We start from the raw sequence: 22981 nt of genomic DNA, 5'->3' as shown, positions 1-22981 counted from the left end.
TGACATTGTGTAACATCCTATGATTAGAGTATAATTTCTCGGAATTATTAAGCACTTTATTCAAAATATTATGCGAATTTTGTTATAAATGAATGCCATTTCTCCACAGTCACAGTGGAATATGAGTAACATATTTGACGCAGGTTCATTGACTAAGGTTTCGCATTTACTATGGTGATTGAAGTATACACTTAATCCTCTAGATATCTGAATTTAGATAATTTTACATTATAAAAAATCTCTGGTAGGGATTGTGAGAGTTTACCTTTAGCCTGAGGAAGATCAGTGAACCTAAATGCTGACTAAGAAAAAGTGTGAACACCTTACTCAATCATACAGTAGATGGGCAAAGCACATGCATATAGCACCAGTGTAAGGAATACTCAAAAATAAATTTTTAGAAATAAAAAATATGTATTAAATAAACTATTCTTAGAAGCAACAGAATTATGCTGATATTTCTAGCATTTATTTTGTAAATTTGAGGAAGTAGAGGTTAATTATAAAAGCCTTTCTGGATCCTCAGAGGAATGCTTCCCTTAGGCTTCTACAGAGAAACTTTAAGCAGCTTCTTTTCACAGTTATATTTGGGAGGTCATTGCAGCAATGTATCAGCTCCTTCCGATCTCGGTAGGACACCGCCAGAGTCTATCCTATAAAGGATGCCAAGAAATAAATGAGATAGGATTGGTGTTCCAGGCCATTTCAAGCTACAGGGAACCCAGAAGGAGCAGATGCACTGGTCTATAAAGAATCCTATTGCTTTAGTGTGGGATTCTAAAACACCAGGCTACAATGGTCAAAACACTTGCTACAAATAGCCAGAAACAGATAGAGCCTGATACCAAAAGCTGATTGTGGCTAGGACTGAGTGTAGAGAAGCAAAAGCAGAAACACAGATGTTTCAAAACCATGGTGCAAATCTGTAGCCAGACCAAGAGATTAAGCAAGAGTCAGACAGTAGGTAAATGCAAGATGCTCTAATAAGATGTGATTCATTCTGTTCCCATAGTATTGTAAGCACATTTTACTATGATAAAATATTTTTATTCTAGTGTACTGTCTAATAAAATCAATGGCAATCAAGTTTTTAGGAAACATAGGCATGGTTTTATAGTCTTTAGATCTGATTAATTTTAAGAAACATGGGAGAAATATCAAGTTTTAACCAGCATATTATCATAGACTTACACTTGTAAAAAAAATTGTGTAATTTTATTATACTGAATATAAGTTAAAAATGTTATTAATAGACAAAATTACTTCTTACTCTAACATATGATTTTAATTTATCATTCCATTTAACTTTCTATTTTAGGTTAATATTTTTCTAAACATGTTTATATGAATGTCCTACTGAGAAAATATAATGCTATTTTTTATCATTTGGGTTACTCATTTGCTCATTTATCATTTTCATTTCCTTAGTAGATTGATTTCCAATTCTTCAAATTGTTATAATTTTAGGAAACAGAACTATTCCTCATCACATGCATTGATTACTTCAAGTTAGCTGCAGTTTCTAAAAGAGCAAAGATAAATTTTCTATATGAATCAAACTGCTGTGGAAAAATTACCTGTTGACCTTTACCCTTCATTTAGTTTTCTGGCTACAAAACTGATTCACAGGCATCTATGAGGTTTATTATGACAACATACAACAAGCCAATTTATGTGAAACATGAAGACAATGAAAACGATTTATTTTCAATCTTATCCCTATACCCGTGGCGCCAGGAGTTCACTTAGCATTCATCTGCTTGCAGAACAAACACACACACACACACACACACACACACACACACACACACACACGCCCAGAAAAAGGCCATTTTGCTCACAGTGGTTGAGAGTCCATTATTCTCTTTGTCTTTAGAGACCTCCCTGGTTACAGGTTATCTTAATCACCATCAAGGGATTAAAAAACCAGGAGGGATTTGCAGAACATAGCTGCAGCTGAGGTGAAGAGTTGCAGTGTATGTTTTTGAGTTCCTAATAGATGCAAAGTATTTTGATGATAGAGCAGAAGATGTGCACGGACACATATGATGCCCTGAAGGGTTGCAGAGTTCTTGCTCTGAAGAGTTAAGCCTAACTGGAATAAGAAAGTAGGTGCTAAATATTCTTATTAATTCATTAGTTTATTCAATGAATAATTATTGAGCAGAGCACCTACTGAGACCACTCCCATGTGCATCCTTAAAGTATTTTTTCTAACCCTAGTTTGTAATACCCTATTCAGTCATGTTGAGATGATGCAGATGTCTTTTCCTAATATTAAAGCCAGGAAGTATTTATGGTCTCTTATACATAGACACACACACATACACACACACACGCACATGCACATATTACTACTAATAAAGATCACAATAGATGATGTCAGAGCATCACCCACATCCCTTGAAACTCCCTTACTATTTTTTGTGCACACTGGCCCTGATTTGCTTTCATCCCAAACAGCCATCACATCTCTGTTGGAGGTCATAGTCAGTGAGTGCTCACTTATCCAAACCAAATATTATTTTTCTATTTTCAGATCAGCCACTAGTGAACTTTATCCCTTCTTCCTTGTGGGACATTGCTGAAAGTCTCGGAAAGTACCCATTACAAATTAATGCTCTCACTTTTCCCTTTGTATTAAAAACTTTGGTGAGTATATATTTTCGGCTCCACATTATAAGATATCATCAAATTAAAGATATAGTGGGAAGTATGTAACCAGATTCCTCCAGCTTTGAACAGGGAGGGGACTCCTCACTGTCTTCCTCTTCCACTAACTATATCAACATTTCAGGGTCTGTTAATCTGTATTAGTTAATCTGTATTAGTTAACAAAGGGTATCAGTTACTTTGTATAGTAAGTCCAAGGGTAGGTGAGTACTTACAAATTTAGGTCCCTTGAGACACAAGCTTTCTCTTTCCAACTAATTAGCTATATATAGCTCCTTTGTGGTTTACTGGGGGATCTTCACAAATTAAGTAGTAAGAAAGGTAAGAGAAGAACTACTAAATTGAAAAAAAATTGATAAAGAGTAATTTTGTGTTAAGTGACTTTCAGTTAAAATACTTGTTATAAAGGAGTTTTTATTTGTCTTAGGTGAATTTTATTACTTCTCAAGATGTTTAACAAAATCTTAACATGGTCAAGTTGTAAAGGCTGAAAATATAGGGTGTTTTTAATAGACTTTAGCAAAAAGCAGTAGCTGGTGAAGTTACAATAGATTACTATGAAAATTGGTAGTTAAATTTGTATTTAAAAATGCTTTTGAAAATTTAATTTCATGAGAAGGATATTATGCCACAGTGTACCCTGTGGGATCCATCTGTGCTAAAGATAGGCAATCAAGCGGGAAAAATTAAGGGTCCAAAACTGGTAAGAAAATTTGTAGGTTTTTACTCTTCATATTTCCACTACTGTTACAGAGACTTTACTTTTAGTGCCTCTTCTAATCTCTCTGTGATTCTTTGATACTGGATCTGGCTGATTTTCTGCTAATAGAATACAAAATTATCATGTGTCAGGAGATGCCTGAGCTTTAAAAATGTTCATTAAATAAAAAAATCCTTTTCCACTTGTAATTCATACTTAGAAGGAAGAGTAGAACATTATACCTGAGCAGTTTTTAAGTTGTCCCACAAGGATGAGGAGTCTGTATAAGTCTACAAAGCTTACTTATATCTTCATATGCAAATAAAGAAGAAAACTAAACATAGATAAACATATATGAGTTTTTTGGGTCTAAGATATTGTTCCTAGTTTCATATTTTTCCTATAGGTGTGATAATAAGGAAAATATATTTGAGAGATTGCAAAGTGGTGTTGATAAGAACCTTAGTAGTATGTTTATACTAAGGGAAATAAGTGAACAGACATAGCTCTTTTTAAAAAATCTGAACAAAGGGGTGCCTGGGTGGCTCAGTCGGTTGGGCACCAGCTTCAGCTCAGGTTGTAATCTTGTGGTTCGTGAGTTCGAGCCCCGCGTTGGGCTCTGTGCTGATAACTCAGAGCCTGGAGCCTGCTTTGGATTCTGTGTCTCCCTCTCTCTCTGCTCCTTCCCCACTCATGCTCTATCTCTCTCTGTCTCTCAAAAATAAAAATAAAAAATAAACATTATAAAAAAATAAAAAAAATCTGAACATGGACAGAATATAATGGAATTAAGAATGAATGTGTGCATGTGTGTTTGTGTTTTTGTGTATGTATGAGAGAGAGGAGTAAAAAAGATTTTTCTCTGTTATACCTGACAGACCTGAACTACCCAATGCAGAATTTTAGGTTTTTAGTGCCTACCATTTTTATTAAATTAACATACATTAAATTATTCTTTACAGACATTTTGTCTTACCTCTAATTTCTTGTCTGCATATTAAAAGTATACAAACTGTGGACTATTTAGCTATTTAACCATAGTAATAAGGTAAAAGCAAGTTTATTGGATTTGCATAAAAATTATTTCAATTTTCAGTATTATTATATTCTATAGTGTTTCCTTTTTTTTTAAATGTTTATTTTTGAGAGAGTGAGAGAGAGAAAGGGATCAGGGCTGGGGCAGAGAGAGAGGGAAACACAGAATCCGAAGCAGGCTCCAGGCTCTGAGCTGTAAGCATAGAGCCTGATGTGGGGCTGGAACTCACCAACCTTGAGATCGTGACCTGAGCTGAAGTCAGATGCTTAACCAAGTGAGCCACCCAGACGCCCCTCTATAATGTTTACCTTTAATTAGAGGAAACAGTTTAGCATGGCATAGCAAGCATAGCAAGTGAAAAAAAATGTCTAAATAAGATCAAATTCTTGGATCTTGACACATTTTATAAGCAACATTAATCTAAAATCACAGAACTTTATTCTGATAGATTTTTTCTCATAAAAGTAATTATAAACATTTATTTTTATATATAATGCTATAGATATGAATAAAGCTTTTTAATTGATTGAAGATTTGTGATTTGGAGTGAAATGTGATAGATCGTAACAGACTAACATTCTTTGTACATAAACTAGAAAGGGGGAAGAAACTGCAAAAATCACATTTTTAAAGACAACAGGAAGCTGAAACTATGAGACCAGAAGAAGTTATTTCTGTAGAGGGAAGACTCTTTCCTCCTTGAGGTATAATCACAGGCCATTTCCTCTCCTGCAACATTTTACAGGTTCTGAGCATGGCCTGGAGTGCTCAGACATGGCTCAACTGGAGAACTTACTGGGGGAAAAAGTGTCAGCAGGGTTTCGGTGGCCATACAGATCTGGTGCAACACACTGGAAGTTAGAAAAGCCTCACACACACATCTGGTTTTTGCTGTGGGACATACCCTGAGGTTTATGGAGTTCAGGATACTGGGAAGCTGACCAGGGAATCAGAAGGAAATGTCCAACAATCTCACTACGTGGGAGACAAAGTGTCCATAGAAGAAGGAATCCTGCCATAGGCACAGAGAACAACAGCATTCCTGTTAGATCATTTACCAGGTTGTAAAATCAGTAGGGATGGGAGGATAAAGAATTAAGTTCAAAACCATCAAAAGACAGAATTTCCAGGACCAAGAAAATGGCAGGTTTAAATAAGATATCAAATGGTGATACTAAAATTTAACTGTTATAAAATAAATGTTTGAATAAAATAAATGGAATAAACAGCAAGGGAAACTGGCTTCATGCCAACCAAATTTTGATTTGAAAAGAGTAAAAAACTATTGGTATGTCTCTGGTTCCATCATTAAAACAATCCATGAAAATCGTTTAATGATCCTTTATTGAATCCAGGAAATATGTTAATTGAGAATAGGAATATTTTTTCTACTATTTCATGACATCAGTTATGATACCAGCTATGAAGTGATTACTATAAAAGTAATATGCTCCTCTTCTCTTCAAAATTTGAATATAGTAATTCATTATTTTATCGTCTCCCTTTGTCGTAAGTCTAAGGTAGCAGAAAAGGTAGCAGAAAAGGAATGATAAATGTGTCAGATCCTAGGTGAAGTATTTTATGTGCATTTGCCTCATTTGATTCTCAGAGCCACCTGACTCTCAACTCTGAGTATGACTCTTCAGCTATTAATGATTTTCAAAACCATCAGCAAGGCTGTTTTGTAGTCGCAATAAAAGTAATAATTGCTACCATTTATGAGCCCTCATTATATGCCAGGAAGTCTGCTTAGCATTTTACTTACATTATGTTATTTAAGCCTCAAAACAACTCAATATTCTCATAAAAATTGAGAGAATAGACTCAGAGAGGATAAGTAGCTATATCTAGGAGCAAACTGGGATTCATAGCTAGGCTCATTTGACTTGAAATATTGCTATTAGCCTCCCTAACACGTACCCCCAATCTTGCCAAAGTTAGTTGTAGCCATGATTAGGCATGGAGACATGAGTTTACTCATGTCATGATGAGTTTACTTTGAGCATGCCAGAGCCATACTTATTTCTCTTTTAAACTGAGTATGTTAGGTCCCTCTTTGTGTGCCTGTGTGAGTGTGTTTGTGTGTGTGTGTGTGTGTGTGTGTGTGTGTGTGAGAGAGAGAGAGAGAGAGAGAGAGAGAGAGAGAGAGATAGAGAGAGAGACAGAGTTAAATTTTGTAACATAAGAAACTATTTTGTCAAGGTTATAGGAGTTGAATGTGGAAGACTTGGAGTGAGAAAATCCAAACCATCATAAATTACCCCAGGAAAGTGTTACCATTATTTAAAGATTTTATCAAAGACCATGCACATTAGGAGTTATCCTCTATTTAAATATAGAATTCAAGATATATTTTGTCATTATTAGATTTTATGAGATACATGGGTTGACACAGTTGAAGAAATATGTATTTGTATACCATTTATTGAGCCCTAATTGTGTGCAATATACCACACATACATGCACACACACACACATACATACACTACACCTCACAAGTTTCAATAAACACGGTAATCAGGTTTACTACTGCTGTACTCTTAGGAAAAAAACATTGGATAAGAAAAATTAAAAAATGAATATATGTAATATTGTCGCTTTCAGGGAAATTCCCTAATTTTGTCATAGAGTTAGAGACAGTGTAAAGAGCTAAAATATTAAAAACCTTCTTTGTAGTATTATATTGGAGGCATTATCCTTATTATTGCTTGATCTTGTGCATAATGTACTTAAAATTGTGGATTCTGGAAGTTGTAGTTCATACTATTGGACAAGTTATTTTACTTCTCTGTGACTGTCTCTCTACTTATTAATTTAAAAAAATATTCTATGGTATTTCCCTATCTATCTATAATAATTTTCCTAATGCCAAAGTGTTGCTTTGAAGATTCAGTGACATAATCATAGTAGAATGTGTTCAGGTATGTACCTGTCCATGATAAGTGAAAAGTTAGTGGTAGCTATATTCTTTATGTTCTTAAATTGAGCACAGCATCAGTTATAGAACAGATCTGTAATAAATATTTCCTAGATCAGTGATTATAATTCTATGGTATATTATTACTTTTATAACATTATCTTCTTTCAGGGTAGTTTCCTTTTGACCCAGGATTGGGAACAGAGGGAGTTATATGTCTACAATCTCTCTTTTTATAATATATGTTAAAAGAAATATTCAATATGTAAGCTGGTTTAGACAATTGTAAAGGCTTCAGAAATACAAACACTATTTACAATTTTCCAAAATAATTAAGTGTTCCATTATGAAATTTCCAGTTACATATATTTTAGAAATTTTCTTTTCTGTAGATGACTAATGTAATTTATTACTTTATTTAAATATATTCTATTGGTTTAAAGACACTGTCTTGACTCAAAAAAGGAACTAAATGAAAGTAATCACAATAAATGTTCCTATTCTCTGCCACTGTCCTGCTGGAAGTGAATGGAAAGAGGAAGAAAGAATGCACGTGGTCATTCCTTCACAACTGGCCCTATTCCACAGTTGTGGTGCATATGCAACAGCATCCAGAAGGAAGAAATACTCATTAATTCATTTAACAATTTTCACATGAAAGAAGCAGTTATTTCAATCCTTTGAAATGTCCTTATAAATCACGTGCTCTCTACCCACTTAAAATAAGTAAAAAATAATTAATACAAAAGACCCTTATATAAGGGGTTTGAGGTCGGAAATATAGTGTGACATTTTTCAGAGTGTTTTTCTATGATTTTCAGTGGCTAGGAGTAAATTTCACCCTTGGACTAATCTTCAATGATAAAGAAAGATATATTAAGTATATGTCAAGTGAATATCTGCTTCCTTCTCTAATATATAGTGTGTATTTGTTAAGGAGAAGTGTAAAAATTAAACAGGTAATTTTGCAATTTTTGTACTTAAATTTTTTTTTATTAAAGATGTACCTGGCTAATCATTGACCCTTGCATATTTCAAAGGAAATAAACTATTATAGTGAATAGATTAATTACAGTTTAACATCAATCTTATTTTCTTCTCACCAGAAACCAATATAATTTACATAGGCCAATGTAATTCTCATAAAAGCAATCACTATGCATGCTGACCATTATATTATGCACACAAATATCACATGATGCAAACTTGTTCTTCTTGGGATAACTTATATGTCACAAACCATGAAACATGACATGTAGCTCAATGGTTTTATTTTGCAAACAATATTTTTTAGGTACAAATCAATATATAATGTGTTGAAATTAGTATATCATATGACAAATAAGTTAAATTCCACCTAACCTAACCCCTGGAATTTTAGGTACTAAAATTACCAAAGATAGGCTTTAAAATGCTTAAGTCTTCGTCTTTAATCAACATATATGGGGAAATATGCCCTATCATAGCTTAAAAATATAGATATGGCAGCTTTTTATTGCATGCAAAGTCTATATTAAGAAGTGATGGTAAGTAACATAGATCATTTGCTATGGGTCATTTTCGATATGTTTTGAGAAATGATCTCTGGAGGGAACATTTTAAAAATTCTTCCACTGTAAATATATTCTAACACAAAAGAATTTACTTTTAATAATTCACAGTGAAGAGTATGAGAAGTTTTCCAAATGTTAATTTGAATTAAAAAAATGAATGGTCTATCAAATGAAAAAGGCGATAATGTTCAACAATGAGTAAACTCAGATGTTGAGACATTATCCCTGTTCATGTTTATATCTGATGTTGGTTGTTTACCTACCATCAATAAAATTTTAAGCTGTAAAAAAAGAAAATCAGTCTCTAAGTTATCTACAGAACATGCAGTAATTAGTTTTACCAACATTTTGGAAGAACATACCAGCCAAACATGATTCTAAAAGAAGTTGGTTGTTATTAGGCAGCAACTGATGTCGTGATATTATGAACTCACACTCATGAATACCCCCTTGAATCTCCTGTGGCTTCCACTACTTTATCTCATTAAAGTGTGTAGGGGCCAAGCTCACTCACAGCTATGGAGCTCTAGTGATTAGTAGGTGCAGCCAGAGTGATCTTTCTATCACATCTCCTTTCAATGAACATGCCAATTCATTTTATGAAGTTGATTTACTGAAATCTAACAAATATACCTTGGAAAACAGAATATTCAGAACCATCTCATTTGTGGATCTTAAAAGCAAAAAGCCCAGAGAACATAGTATCAAATTGAACCTATTACCTGGTAAAGAAGAATGATTATCAAGTTAGGGAGGTTGCAAAGCCATATCATTAATAGCTCAAAGGATAAACATGAAAAATACATATAAAATAAAATATGTATTCCTGATTGTTAAAAAATCTGTTAAATAGATGTAAATGAATTTTTTCTCCACATGAAAGAAAACATTATTAATTTACCCTATAACCCTCATACTTATAACTATAATACTGGAAACATTACCTCTAACATAAGGACAAAATATATTTATTTGCATTATATACAATGAAACAATATAATGAAATATAATGAACAATATAATGAAAATGGTATCTAATATAATGAAAAAAACCCAAATAGTTTATGATTGAGAAAAAAGAAGAAAAATTATTATTGCTTAATTCATTTATTCACAAATTTCTTGAGCTACTGTTCTGCTCAGTACTTTGCTAAGAGTGATAAACAAATCTGACATTCCTAATAAAGCTAAGATTACCTACTTAAAAAATACAAGAACAACAACTAAAGAAAAAAAAAATCTATAACCAAAACTCACTGCCATTCTTTTTCTCCCAGGGGCCTTTGAACAAGACATTTTCAAAGCCCATTTGCAAGAATAAGTGCTACAATCTTATCACTGAAATGTGAACTTGTATTATCAAACAATACCAGGGGCACTCAGGTGGCTTTGTGAATTAAGCGTTGAACTCTTGGTTTCGGCTTTGGTCAAGATCTCATGGTTTGTGAGATCCAGCCCCGTGTTGGGCTCTGCACTGACAGTGTGGAGCCTGCTTGGGGTTCTATCTCTCCCTTTCTCTCTGCCCCTCCCTCCCTCTCTTTCTCTCTCTCTCTCTCTCAAAATAATTTAAAAAAACAATACTTCTGCTATAAGTAAATAATAGCAATAATAACAAGGGACTTGTACCAAAATCAACCAGAGAGAATCAATGTCTAGAAACAAGACTTGAGATATTATGAATTTATTATATGGCAAACATGGCCTCCCCCCCAAAAGTAAGAAAATGATGTGCTATAGTTTTAAATATTTCTAAAAAAACTTTTTTCGAAAATGATGTTAGGTTTATAAATACATTTTCTTAGGAGAAAGAAACATGAAAATATAATTTTTTCTCTCCATAAAAGTACTGCTGAGAAATAAAAATGTCTGCCTGTAGGCTGGCTTTCTTGGGAAAACAGACTCTGAGAAAGAGGTCTGTGTTCCGAAAGTTTACTGGTGAGTGTTCTCAGCATCAGCATCTGTTGGACAGAGAAGGACAAATGGGACTGTACACACGGAGAATTCCACTGGGCTTACAGGTGATCCCACAGAAAGCTCTGGGACAGTGATGGCCTTTGAGTCTGGAATTCATACCACTGATTTGACCAATCAGTGGATTTGGATAGAACTCTGGGGACCTTAGATTAGGGCAATGAGATCTCTTTCACTGAAGCCAAAGTATGGAGAGAGCTTAAGGTAAATATAGACATTAAAAGGAGATTTTTCTCTATCCTTCAAATAACACACATATGATATGATGATATCTATCATGCATCCACTATCTATATCTATCTATCTATGCATCTATCTATCATCTATCTATATCATTTATGTATCTATTGATCTATATACCTATTATCATGTATATATGTACATATAGATAATAATACAAAGCTAAAACTGAAAGACAAGACACTAGAAAATATTAAATTATATTTGACAGCTAAAAGGTTAATATATAAACTATGCTCCCAAATTAGTAAGAAGTAGAGACATACCACAGAAGAAAAGTGGACAAGAGCCATGAATGGTTAATTCACAAAAGAAGTTAAATTGACCAAAAAAAAAACATATAAAGGGATATCCAGGGTCAAAAATAATCAAATCAAAGCAAATTAAGGCAGTGATAAGATGATATTTAGGGTGAAGGTGTATTCATGAAATAATAAGGAAAAAAAATTTTTTAAATGTGTGGAATGTAGGATCCAACATATACTTAAATATGTAACTACAAAAATTTGAAAAGATGTCATTAATGACTTTTTAATTCTAATATACATATTTTAACCTTTATTTAACAATATTTTGGTTAAAAATATTTGCACTTTCAGTGATTCCTAATTGCCCTGTGTTAAAATGATGCATTATAAGTTTAAATGTTTATAAACAAACTTTTAGAAAATCATGTTAGGTTTATAAATTCAATTTCTCAGATAGGAGAAGCTATCTATAGACCCAAACTTCTTGACCTGGCACACTAAAGTATCAAGGATTTAAGGGTTTAGTATCTCATTCTTTTCCAGTTTCCCCTCTTGCTACTCCCCAAACCACTCTACACCATAAAAACATTCAACTGCTTGCAGCTCCCAGAATTGCTATGCTTTATTGCTACATGACAATTCCCTCTGCCTGGAAACTTCTCCACAATCTGCTAGATCACATCTGCTCCTTCATTTTCCCAGCTGATCAGTCCCCGGAAGCTTTTCTTAATTCCTTAGGGCTGAGGAAGGTGCTCTTCGTGTCTTAAAGCCTGAGTATTCTGCAAGCATCCATTGACCACATACTGTGACTGTTTTCTCTTTACCTCCTTGTCTTTCTGACTAGAATGTAAACTTCTTAGCAGTTCACTGACTCCTCTGCTCTGAAGCATTGGATAAAGTTCACCCCTCTCTCCTGAAAACACATTGTTGCCAAGTGAATATAGTTTAGATGTGATTTCCTTCATTGTTAGGTAACTATTTCATAGTTTCTTTTGCTAGATCATTTCTTTGTCTCTCTATATTGGAATGTCTCAGAGTTTTCAGGTTTTCTCTCTTTTCTAGTGTGTTTCAGCCTGTACACAGGCCAATTAAATCAGAAACTCTAGGGTAGGTCCTGGATTGGTATCATGTATAATATCCTAGGTGATTCCAAAGTGCAGCTGTAGCTTCAAATACCATACATAGGTTGATGATTTCAAAATTCAAATAGCCATCTCCTCTGATCCACATGTCCAACCACCTATTTGAAATGTCAGCATTTCTTGTCGAAAACAAAATTCTGACCTCTCCCTACATTGTCCCAAACTTGCATTCCTACAATGTTCTCAAGCTTAATAACGGATGCCTGCTATTAGAAGTTGTCCAGGCCCCAAACCCTGACGCCATCTTTAACTTCTGTTTCTCATTCTTGTTCTGTCTCCAATCCAACAGTAACTTCTGTTGGCTTTTTAAAAGTCTATCTCAAATTTGGGACACCTGGTGGCTCAGTTGGTAAGCGTCCAGCTCTTGATTTTGGCTCAGGTCATGATCTCACAGTCTCGAGATCGAACCCTTGTCCTGACAATGTGGAGCCTGCTTGAGATTCTGTCTCTGCCTCTCCCCCACCTCTCTCTCTCTCTCTCTTTCAAAATAAATAAATAAGCATTTTTTAAAATGTATATCTCAAAGTAAATCACCTCTCACCACCTCCATTCTTACCTAAGCAAGAACTTCCCAATTCTGGTGCCAGGACACTTGGTTTGGGGTGGTTGCAGATGTGCTAAGAAACTGATCCTAGTTGTCCACGTGGGCAGCTGGTGGGACTTGATTGTGTTGCAGCCCCCAAACTTGTCATATCAGGCTTAGAGAAGCTCCGTGTAAAACTCCTATCCCACATCCCTGACTACTGTCGTACTCTCCTGTGAAGTCGCTTGTTTTGATTTTCAGTTCTACAGTTATTTTCAAAACAGTAAATAAAATGATATGTTTTAAAGAACTAATTATCATACTTTGCTGCTCAAACTCTCTAGTGGCCTGTCGTCACTAAGGACCCTGCTTATCTCTCCAAACCCATCTCTCCTGCTCTCCCCTTTATGACACTTCGCTTCTTGCTCATCTTCAAAAGGGCCAAGCTTGTTTTTTCCTCCTGGTCTTGTATTTTGTTAGACATGTGCATGGTCCTTTCCCTCATTTCCTTTAGGTATCTGCTTTAGGTACACTAAGAGAGGCCTCTCCTGCCAACATCTCTCCCCTTATCATTCATTTCTTTCACACAGCATGGTTACTAATATGTGTTAAATATGTATTTATCTGACGATGAAGTTTGTTTCTCCCAATGGAATAGAAGCTCAATAAATACAAAGACAGTCACTGCTGATCTCAGTATCTGGAAAAGTTACCAACAATAGCTATATTTTGAATAAATGAGTAAATAGATCTGATTTTGACACGATACTTCTGTCTTCTTCTAAAACTGCCCAAATATCCTCTGATTGCCTAGAATTAGGATAGAAACCAATGCTTAATTGGTTGTTGTTCTTATTGGTACCAGACATTACTCAATTAAAATAAATTTAAAAATCTCTGAAAATAGAAGGAAAATTAAAAAAAATAATTTTAGAATCTTTTTAAATTAATCATTTGGAAATGAAAGGAACATTTAATGTTCTAAGACTATTTCACCAGCTAATTTTCCAAAAGGTCAATTCTAAATCAACTTAAAAGATTCTTTAGAGAAGTTTCACAATAATCAGCTTCTCCAGAATGCTCACATTATATTCTTGAAAGAAAAGAAATGGTGAATAATTCCTGGCATTTGATATGTTTGTTGTATGCCTGCCACTAAAGTCTTTTGTGATTAAAAATTTGATGTTTTGTATCATGTTAATAAAGTTTGTATAGACAAAAGTACCATCATCTTTATTTTTCTATTTTTTTTTACAAATATAAAATAGACATTGCCTAAAACAATATGTGAACAAATAGGCACATAGAAACAGCATTATCAGGAGTTGAAAAGAATTGACAAAATGGATTAATTATGTTTTAAATACAATGGGCTTTTAGTATGGAAACTGAGTTGATTTTGCAATTATTATCTTTTTAGAAATTAAAAATCAAGTAATCCTACTAAATTAAACATTATTATTCTGGATTCATTTTAATTAATAGAATAGTCTGTGATACTTCCAGGGTACTATTATACTGTCTTGAGATTATGTTATAACTGAACCTTAATTATTTCAATAATTATTTACGCTCATATTTGATTATCTATCCACTTAAAAAAGAAATTGTTAACTAGTAGTACTAATTGAATATATAAACTTCCATGCCCATATTTTTAATACACTAATATATCAATAAGCTATTCAAACATAGCCGACATAATTAAATATCATTTGTTCAGTCATTTATTCACCAAACACTGAATTGTTTTCAAAACAAAAGTTTAATAGCAATGTTCTGTTTTGAAAGCTTAGTTAATAGGGAATTTTATTCTTAATTCCTTTACTCTTTTGTTGTTCATAAATATTATTGCTTTGGTCACAGATTGTAAATTAAAATTAGACTGAGGGCTAAATCAATTTCACTTTTTGTATGTATCTATCATACTTTTCCCCAATACTTAATAATATATTCAAAATAAATGGTTTTTATATTAATTTTTTTTTAATTTTTTTAACGTTTTTTATTTATTTTTGGGACAGAGAGAGACAGAGCATGAACGGGGGAGGGGCAGAGAGAGAGAGGGAGACACAGAATCGGAAGAAGGCTTCAGGCTCTGAGCCATCAGCCCAGAGCCCGACGCGGGGCTCGAACTCACGAACCGCGAGATAGTGACCTGAGCTGAAGTCGGATGCTTAACCGACTGAGCCACCCAGGAGCCCCTAATTTTTATTTTTTTATGCCTTTAGTAACTTGCTACCTTTATTCCAGTATGCTGAGTTCTCAGAAGGGAGATTTGAGAAGAGCTATGTTATGAACTGTTAGGAGAATATATTTAGGAAACTGGGGAAGAGATAATTTTCTTTGTTTACATAGTAAAAGTGGCACAAGGAAACATATATTAGTATGTGCAAATATAAGTGTGCATATACATGTGCATATATGTCCATACACACATCACACACTAACATATTGAGAGAAGTGTGAATTTTATAAATTAGTGATGATAGAATTTAGTCTTAGGGAGTGGTTTCACAATAAATCTTGGTAGGAGTAAACAAGTTAAGAAGATTCTCACAATATAGACCAGATAGCACTAGTTCTAAATGGCATTGGATGTGAAGAAAAGGCCAAGTGGGTTACTGACAAAATTAATTAACTATAATATCTAGTCAAGTAAAATCATTGGACATATATGAATTATTGCAACTCTGTTGTTGGACATGTATCTGTGAATGTCAGGCAGAGGAAAGGTCACAAAAGGAAAATTGATAATATTTAATAAAGAAACATATGTGAGTACGCACTGCACTTAATATTTTTTCATATTAGGTACTTAGTTTGAAATTAATAAGTTCATTTGTTTCAAAGTTAATATTCAGGCTGCTACATTTCTTTTATGAAAGAAATTGAAACTGGTAAGTATTGTGGTCCAACATAAGGGATTCCATTCTTGGTATATACATTCAGCAAAGAACTATGAATTATTTTATCTGTATGAATTCTAAGTATCATTATCTTTGAACAATAATTTTACTAGTGAGTATAAATAAGTTTACTATTGAGTAGAAACACATGGTATATAGACCTCCTCTGTTTTTCTTGAGCAAAAATATATCATCTATCTTCCAGTGAAAGTAAATAAATTATACGAAATTTTAATATGCTTTTAATAATTCATAGAAATTTGATCTGATCAGGAAATGCATTTTTACGTACTGTTATTTCAACATTGAAATCACTTAGTAAAACTTTTGTGTGGTAACATCTTCAGATGGCTATTTCATTAGAAATGCAAAAATTATAGTTTTATTATTATACATATAAAATATGTAGGAACTTATGATACCAATAGTGTTTTTCATATAATATTAATATAAAATTAATATTGAAATAAAATTCATGTTACTTTAAGTAAATACTTATGGAGGACTTTGAAAAATGAAATACTGGAAATATTAATCTGCCATTTCATTGAATTCATGGCATTAAATTCTATCCTTGTAGTATAATTGCGATTGAGTAGGGAAACTTTACATACTTATATATATATATGTAACCCTCTAAACTGTCTCCCCCAAATGGCCATCCTTTCCACATTCTATTGAAATTCTGATTTAAAATATACAAGGGAGAAAATAAAGAGGCAAAATGGGGTGTATCTCAAATCAAAATAAAATTAAACTCTTTTATAAAGGCTAGAATCATCTCATACTATTTTTGTTTGTTTTATATTTCTTAATAAACTAGGTATTCGATGAAAACAGTTAAGAGCTATTTCCCAGTGAGTCTTTACCCTTCAGAAACATGTTGATTTTAGACTGAAGTTGAAAGACTTAGAGGTATTACACATCAAGCTCTGGACCTTAAATCTACCTGTAAGCAGCTTTGTGATCTTAACCTTGCAGCTCTCACTTGCCCATAAATAAAATGGTGGTGACAGTGGTGATTCTTGCAAAGTAAATTGAAGGATATCACTTATCTAATTTAATGCCTCCCTAGTTTCCCATGCACTTAAAATGCAAATCCTTATCAAGGCCTCTGAGGCTAAAAACGTGTTCCTAATAGTGCTTCCTGTTCATTTCCTATGTGTCCCCCAAATCACCATGTTCGGGTCAAATTGATATATTTTAGTTTCTTGATCAGTCCCAGCCATCTTTGTTTTCCACGTACTTGAACACAATTTCTTTTCTATCTAGAAGTCTCTTATCTACATGGTTGACATTTGCTATTTTCTGATAATTTATTTTCAGATCAAGTCTTTCTAGGCAGGCTTTCTTTTACCTACCTTTTTAAAAAATTTTTTTTATTATTTTAAATTTACCTCCAAATTAGTTCGCATATAGTGCAACAGTGATTTCAGGAGTAGATTCGTTAGTGTCCCTTACCCATTTAGCCCATCCCCCCACACACAACCCCTCCAGTAACCCTCAATTTATTCTCCATATTTATGAGTCTCTTCTGTTTTGTCCCCCTCCCTGTTTTTATATTATTTTTGTTTCCCTTCCCATCTGTTTTGTCTCTTAAAGTCCTCATATGAGTGAAGTCATATGATTTTTGTCTTTCTCTGACTAATTTCACTTGGCATAATACCCTCCAGTTCCATCCATGTAGTTGCAAATGGCAAGATTTGATTCTTTTTGATTGCCGAGTAATACTCCATTGTGTATATATATATATACCACATCTTCTTTACCCCTTCATCTATCAATGGACATTTGGACCTTTGGCTCTTTCCATACCTTGGCTATTGTTGACAGAGCTGCTATAAACATGGGGTTTCATGTGTCCCTTCAAAACAGCACACCTGTATCCTGTGAATAAATGCCTAGTAGTGCAATTGCTGGGTCTTAGGGTAGTTCTATTTTTAGTTTTTTGAGGAACCTCCATACTGTTTTCCAGAGTGGCTGCACCAGCTTGCATTGCCACCAACAATGCAAAAGAGATCCTCTTTCTCCTCATCTACACCAACGTCTGTTGTTGCCTGAATTGTTAATGTTAGCCATTCTGACAGGTGTCAGGTAGTATCTCATTGTGGTTTCGATTTGTATTTCCTGATGATGAGTGATGTTGAGCATTTTTTCATGTATCGGCCATCTGGATATCTTCTTTGGAGAAGTGTCTATTCATGTCTTTTGTCCATTTCTTTACTGGATTAATTGTTTTTTGGGTGTTGAGTTTGATAAGCTCTTTGTAGATTTTGGATACTAATCCTTAATCTGATAAGTCATTTGCAAATATATTCTCCCATTCTGTCAGTTGCCGTTTAGCTTCCCTGATTGCTTCCTTCGCTGTGTGAAAGTTTTTATTTTGATGAGGTCCCAGTAGGTTTTGTTTTGTTTTGCTTAGTTTTGCTTTTGTTTCCCTTGCCTCCGAGACGTATTGAGTGAGAAGTTGCTGAGGCCAAGATCAAAGAGGTTTTTGCCTGCTTTCTCCTCGAGGATTTTGATGGCTTTCTGTCTTACATTGAGGTCTTTCATCCATTTTGAGTTTATTTTTGTGTATAGGGTAAGAAAGTGCTCCAGGTTCATTCTTCTGCATATCGCTGTCCAGTTTTCCCAGCACCACTTGCTGAAAAGACTGTCTTCATTCCATTGGATATTCTTTCTTGCTTTGTCAAAGATTAGTTGGCCATATGTTTGTGGGTCCATTTCTGGGTTCTCTATTCTGTTCCATTGATCTGAGTATCTGTTCTTGTGCCAGTACCATACTGTCTTGATGATTGCAGCTTTGTAGTATAGCTTGAAGTCTGGGACTGTGATGCCTCCTTCTTTGGTTTTATTTTTCAAGATTGCTTTGGCTATTCGGGGTCTTTTCTGGTTCCATAAAATTTTAGGATTATTTGTTCTAGCTCTGTGAAGAGTTCTGTTGTTATTTTGATAGGGATTGCATTGAATATGTAGATTGCTTTAGGTAGTATCGACATTTTAACAATATTTGATCTTCCTATCCAGGAGCATGGAATCTTTTTTCCATTTCTTTGTGTCTTCTTCAATTTCTCTCATAAGCTTTCTATAGTTTTCAGTGTATACATTTTTCACCTCTTTGGTTAGATTTATTCCTAGGTATTTTATGGTTTTTTGTGCAACTGTAAATGGGATCTATTCCTTGATTTCTCTATTAATTCATTGTTGGTGTATAGGAATGCAACCGATTTCTGTGCATTGATTTTATATCCTGCAACTTTGCTGAATTCATGAATCAATTCTAGCAGGTTTTTGGTAGAATCTTTTGGGTTTTCCATATACAGTATCCTGTCATCTGCGAAGAGTAAAAGTCTGACCTCCTCCTGGCTGATTTGGATGCCTTTTCTTTCTTTGTGTTGCCTGGTTACAGAGGCGAAAACTTCCAATACTATGTCGAATAACAGTGGCGAGAGTGGACATCCCTGTCTTGTTCCTGACCTTAGGGGGAAAGCTCTCAGTTTTTCCTCATTGAGGATAACATTAGCATTGGGTCGTTCATATATGACTTTTATGATCTCGAGTTATGCTCCTTCTATCCCTACTTTCTTGAGGGTTTTTATCAAGAAAGGATGCTGTATTTTGTCAAATGCTTTCTCTGCATCTATTGAGAAGATCATATGGTTCTTGTCCTTTCTTTTATTGATGTGATGAATCACATTATTTGTTTTGTGGATATTGAACCCACCCTGCATCTCAGTTATAAATCCTGCTTGGTCGTGGTGAATAATTTTTTTAATGTATTGTTGGATCCGGTTGGCTAATATCTTGTTGAAGATCCATGTTCATCAGGGGAATTGGTCTATAGTTCTCCTTTTTAGTGGGGTCTCTGTCTGGTTTTGGAATCAAGGTAATGTTGGCTTTATAGAAAGAGTTTGTAAATTTTCTTTCCATTTCTATTTTTTGGAACAGTTTCAAGAGAATAGGTGCTAACTCTTCCTTAAATGTTTGGTAGAATTCCCCTGGAAAGTCATCTGGCCCTGGACACTTGTTTTTTGGCAGATATTTGATTACTACTTTGATTTCCTTACTGGTTATGGGTCTGTTCAAATTTTCTGTTTCTTCCTGTTTCAGTTTTGGTAGTGTATATGTTTCTAGGAATTTGTCCATTTCTTCCAGATTACCCATTTAACTGGTATATATTTGGTCATAATATTCTCTTATTATTGTTTATATTTCTTTGTGTTGGTTGTGATCTTTCCTCTTTCATTCTTGATTTTATTTATTTTGGTTCTTTCCTGTTTCTTTTTGATCAAACTGGCTAGTGGTTTATCAATTTTGTGGATTCTTTCAAAGAACCAGCTTCTGGTTTCATTGATCTGTTCTACTGGTTTTTTGGTTTCAATAGCATTGATTTCTTCTCTAATTTTTATTATTTCCTGTCTTCTGCTGTTTGGGGGTTTTATTTGCTGTTATTTTTCCAGCTCCTTAAGGCGTAAAGTTAGGTTGTATGTCTGAGATCTTTCTTCCTTCTTTAGGAAGGCCTGGATTGCTATATACTTTCCTCTTATGACCGCCTTTGATGCAGAGGTTTTGGATTGTGGTGCTATCATTTTCATTGACTTCCATATACTTTTTGATTTCGTCTTTAACTACTTGGTTAGCATGTTCTTCAGTCTTCAAGTATTTGTTACCTTTCCAAATTTTTCCTTGTGGTTGATTTCGAGTTTCATAGCGTTGTGATCTGAAAATATGCATGGTATGATCTCGATCTTTTTGTACTTACTTAGGGCTGATTTGTGTCCCAGTATATGGCCTATTTTGGAGAACGTTCCATGTGCACTGGAGAAGAATGTATATTCTGCTGCTTTAGGATGAAATGTTCGGGATATATCTGTTAAGTCCATCTGGTCCAGTGTGTCATTCAAAGCCATTGTTTCCTTGTTGATTTTTTGATTAGATGATCTGTCCATTGTTGTGAGTGGGGTGTTGAAGTCTCCTACTACTATGGTATTACTGTTGATGAGGTTCTTTATGTTTGTGATTAATTGATTTATACATTTGGGTGCTTACACATTTGGAGCATAAATGTTTACAATTGTTAGGTATTCTTGGTGGATAGACCCCTTGATTATGATATAATGCCCTTCTGCATCTCTTGGTACAGTCTTTATTTTGAAGTCTAGATTGTCTGATATAAGTATGGCTACTCTGGCTTTCTTTTGTTCATCATTAGAATGATAGATGGTTCCCCATCCCCTTACTTTCAATCTGAAGGTGTCTCTAGGTCTAAAGCGGGTCTCTTGTAAAAAGCATATAGATGGATCTTGTTTTTTTATCCATTCTGTTACCCTATGTCTTTTGATTGGAACATTGAGTCCATCGATGTTTAGGGTGAGTATTGAAAGATATGGATTTATTGCCATTATGATGCTTGTAGAGTTGGAGTTCTGGTGGTGTTCTCTGGTGCTTTCTAAACTTTGTTGCTTTTGGTATATATCTATATCTATATCTATATCTATATCTATATCTATATCTATATCTATAGAGAGAGATAGATGTCTATATAGATATATCTATCTATCTATCTATCTATCTATCTATCTATCTATATTTTATCTTTTCTCCCCTGGGAGAGTCCCCCTTAAAATTTCTTGCAGTGCTGAAATTTAGTTAGTTAGTTAGTGGTCACAAACTCCTTTAATTTTTGTTTGTCTGGGAAACTTTTTATCTCTCCTTCTATTTTGAATGGCAGCCCTCCTGGATAAAGCATATTTTTCTGATGCAGCACACTGAATATATCCTGCCACTCCTTTCTGGCCTGCCAAGTTTCTGTGGATAGGTCTGCTGCAAACCTGATCTGTGTTCCCTTGTAGGTTAGGGACTTTTTTTCCCTTACTGCTTTCATGATTCTCTCCTTGTTATGGTCGGTTTTTATTGAATCTAATGGGGGTTCTCTGTGCTTCCTAGATTTTGATGTCTGTGTCTTTCCCCAGGTTAGGAAAGTTTCCCGCTATGATTTGCTCACATAACCCTTCTACCCCTATTTCTCTCTCTTCCTCTTCTGGGACCCCTATGATTCTGATGTTATTCCTTTTTAATGAGTCACTGATTTCTCTAATTCTTAAATCATGCTCTTTTTCCTTAACCTCCCTCTTTTTTTCTGCTTCATTATTCTCTGTAAGTTTGTCCTCTATATCAATGATTCTGTGTTCTGCCTCATCCATCCATGCCACCACTGCATCCATCCATGATTGCAGCTCAGTCATAGCATTTTTAATTTCATTATATTTTTTACTTCTCTTATATCTGCAGAAAGGGATTCTAATCTATTTTTGAGTCCAGCTAGTATTCTTATTTTCATGATTCTAAATTCTGGTTAAGACATCTTGCTTATATCTGTGTTGGTTAAATCCCTGGCTGTCATTTCTTTGTGCTCTTTCTTTTGTGGTGAATTCCTTTGTTTTGTCATTGTGAAAGGAGAGAAGGAATTAATGAGGTAGGAAAATTGAAATTAAAAAAAGTAAAATTAAAAAAATATTAATATTAAAAATAAAAAACAAACACTGAAAACTGAATAGATGATGCTAGATCCTAGGTTTGTTTTGGTCTGGGTGTTGAAAATGGTTTGACAGATTAGAGACAAAAAAGGGGGGGGAGATAAAAGAAATCGTTTGAGAATTTGAAAAAAATGAATACACTGAAGTAGACTAAGATGATGGGTGTAAAATAGAATTTGAAAAATATACACAAAAGTAAAGAATATAGTAGGAAAAAATTAAAAATATTTTTAATAAAAAGTAAAAATAAACATGATTTTTTTCTTTTTGTGTATTCAAGAAAAAAGAAAAACGAAAAAGAGAAAAAAAATAAAAAAGGGGAAATATGGTCACCTTGTTTTCTTCCTCTTCAAATCTCCTTCTGCCTCCCTATTTTGAGAACAGTTGTGATTGCCCTTAAAGTCAACCCACGTAATCCAAGATAATCACCCTATCTCAGAATTTTTAAGTTAATCATATATGTAAAGTCTTTGCCATATAAGATAACATTCACAGGTTCCAAATATTACGATGTGTACTTCACTGGGGCAGAA

Source organism: Panthera onca, chromosome B2 (genome assembly GCF_046562875.1).
Source record: "Panthera onca isolate mPanOnc1 chromosome B2, mPanOnc1 haplotype 2, whole genome shotgun sequence".
Lineage (NCBI taxonomy): Eukaryota > Metazoa > Chordata > Mammalia > Carnivora > Felidae > Panthera > Panthera onca.
Note: the sequence above shows the minus strand (reverse complement) of the source record.